Source organism: Lotus japonicus, chromosome 3, assembly GCF_012489685.1.
Source record: "Lotus japonicus ecotype B-129 chromosome 3, LjGifu_v1.2".
Classification (NCBI taxonomy): domain Eukaryota; kingdom Viridiplantae; phylum Streptophyta; class Magnoliopsida; order Fabales; family Fabaceae; genus Lotus; species Lotus japonicus.
In genome coordinates this window covers 57,164,934-57,167,740 of record NC_080043.1, presented here as the reverse complement: position 1 = coordinate 57,167,740, position 2,807 = coordinate 57,164,934, and the positions used below count along the sequence as shown (strand labels likewise).

The following is a 2,807-nucleotide window of genomic DNA, read 5'->3' as shown; positions in this document are numbered from 1 at the left end:
TTGGAGGCCATGAGCTGATCATAAGCCTCAACCTCTAGGATCCCCCTTCGGGCTTGGCGTTCATTACTTGAGTTCATGGCCCTTATAGCCATTTTTTCAATCAACTCGTACCCCACTTGTGGAAGTAAGGCATCGAACTCACCGTTTGAAGCCGCATCCAAGCCAAACCTCGAAGAATATTGGAGACCATCATAGAACTTTGCCACTTGTTCCGCTTGGGTGAGGTTATGTTGAAGACACCTCCTCAAGAGCTTTTTAAACCTTTCCCAAGCTTCATAGAGATTTTCATCGGTGGATTGAGCAAAAGTCATGATGTCATTCTTGAGCTTTCTCAAGAGGGCTCTTGGAACAAACCTTGTGGTGAATTTCTCAGCCAAGTCCTCTCAAGATGTAATGCTACCTTGGGGCTGTGAATTCAACCACTCTTCAGCAGTATCCCTCGATGAAAAAGGGAACAAACTCAAGCGGATGGTGTCCGCTGAAACATTCTGAACTCTGTAGGTGTTACAATTGCGGATGAACCGCTCCATGGTTGCATGAGGATCTTCAAGAGCACCTCCACCGTACTGATTTTGGCTCACCAAATTGATGAATGCCGGCCTCAGCTCAAAATTTCTCGTGCCATCGGGGGAAACTATGCTGCCCGGATAATCGTAGCTCATGGCAGCAGAGGTGAGGTCTCTAAGAGAACGATTGGCATTCTCCGCTTCTTGCTCTTGAAGTCTTTGAGCAATAGCCTCATTCACTTTTTCTTCAATGTGGGCTTGCAATTCCTCCTCCGTCATATGGGCAGTCATGGCGGCTATCTCAGCAGCTCTTTGCTGAGCTCGACGACGATGGAGGGTACGTTCAGGCTACGGATCAAACTCCAATGGATCCGTGCCAAGCCTACTGTGCATAAACTGAAATACACAACCAAAGAAAGGTTAGTAATACCTATTCAATGCAATTAAAAACTACAAACTTGTAACTTAAACCGAAAACCACAAACAGTCCCCGGCAACGGCGCCAAAAACTTGTTGGGTCAATCTGCAAGTGCACAAATATCTCCGGGTTTTAATATCGAATCCACAGGGACCGTGAGTGAAATTGTGGTTTAAGCTCAAAGCTTGTGAGTTTGAAAGCAAATAAAATTCAGATTTTGGTGTTGTGGTGTTTTTAAAAAGAGTTTGCAAAATAAGCAGTAGAAAAAAGATGAAAATATCAATTGATGAAAATGCTATGGGTTAATGTTCATCCAATCCTTCCTAGACAACCTACCCTATGCAATTGAAACCTTGAATCACTACCTTATTGATATAGCCTAGATACACTTATTGATTCCTCACATGAGCAATTCTCTCATACTAAAAGCTAAGCCCAATTCCTTGCGTACTTAGTCATTTATATGAGGTTTATAAGCATGCAATTTTCAGGCCAACAAAACCAATCCCCCACTCTATTCCTAGAAGCAAGCAAAGAGAGGTCAATTCCAACCCAAGTCCCCAAATTACTACAATCTTCCAATATGATTGCAATTTAGCCTTAAGCAAAGGTGCACCCAAGCTTATCATGCATAAAAGAATTGAAAAATAAGGTAGATTCAAGAACAAGGGCATAGAGATAGGAATTAAGACTAGAAATTCATGAACTCACATTGAACCCAAAGCAAAAGAGAGTACTAGCCACTCATGGCTAGTGAATCCATACAAGAAATGTGAATGAAACCTGGAAATTACAAGGTGGAAGCCTCTCACAAGCCCCAAAAGCAATCCCTAAGCTTCAATACTTGGTAAAAATCTCAAAGAAAATCCGAAGTCCATGACAAAATGGCCTAAGCTTTTTATAGGCAAAAATGGTCGAGCTGGGGCGCTCAAGCGCTGCCCTGGGGCGCTTGAGCGCCCATGAGGCAGAAGCAAAACTCCAGCTTCTGGAGTGCTGGCGCTGGAGCGCCAGGTGAAGGCGCTGGAACGCCAGCTTTTAGAGTCGAGAAGACGCTATTTAGAGGGTTTGGCTGACGTGGCTTGCCATGTTTGGCTGACGCTTTGGCAACTGCATGCCCCGCATTAATGTGACTGTTTGTTACATTCCTATTATAAATGAAGCCGTTTTTTACTCCTTTCTCATCAGTAACTTCTCCTTTCTCCATTCTCATCTTCTTCCTGCTACTAAGAACCTTCATCTTTGATTATGGATAACAGGCTTATTCTTCGCCGTATTAGAGACCTGGCTTTCCAGGATAACCTTTTTCAAGGCATGTATGAGTCTTCTTCTTGCCTTGATGAGCTTTTAGGGCTCATTGATCAACTGCTCCACAGGCCTATCATTGCACGCGTTAGAGTTTCTCTTCAAGAATTCCGGGGGCTACTCTTGGAAGCCAAGCCCCTGTTTGAAGAATTCAGGGAGCTTTCAGTGATGGTGTTCTTTCCGGAATACCAGATTGATGAGTTGAAGGAGAAATTCAATTTTCTCCAAGCCTCATTGGGCCAACAAGACCCGGAAGGCCTAGTTCGACTAGCTGTCGAGATATCCTCAGTTTCCCTAGAAGACCTAGCTGCTCGTCAAAAGAAGGCTCGACTTGAGGGCCAGATGGCGGCGCTGGTGGATCGACTAGAACCCATGCAGGCTAGATATGATGGCTATAAAGCCAGCCTTCCGTTCTAGGCTTTTTAATTCTTTTTGAATCTTTGCCATATCTGTAATGTTCCTCTTGATTAATGAAACATTTTCAATTTGGCAATTTCGACACTTTATCTTTTATTCGATTTTGATTTCATGCAACATTGGATTATACGCTTTTAGGTACTTGCCATTTATTGTAACGCATT

General features: G+C 43.5%; 1 non-coding gene across 1 annotated transcript; it reads left to right on the top strand.

Annotated features, from left to right (window-relative positions):
* The first annotated feature begins 222 nt into the window (after positions 1–222).
* On the top strand, positions 223–329 carry LOC130709621 (small nucleolar RNA R71). Its single transcript, XR_009010100.1, has one exon. It is a non-coding gene; the product is annotated as a small nucleolar RNA R71 (small nucleolar RNA).
* The last annotated feature ends 2,478 nt before the right edge of the window (positions 330–2,807 follow it).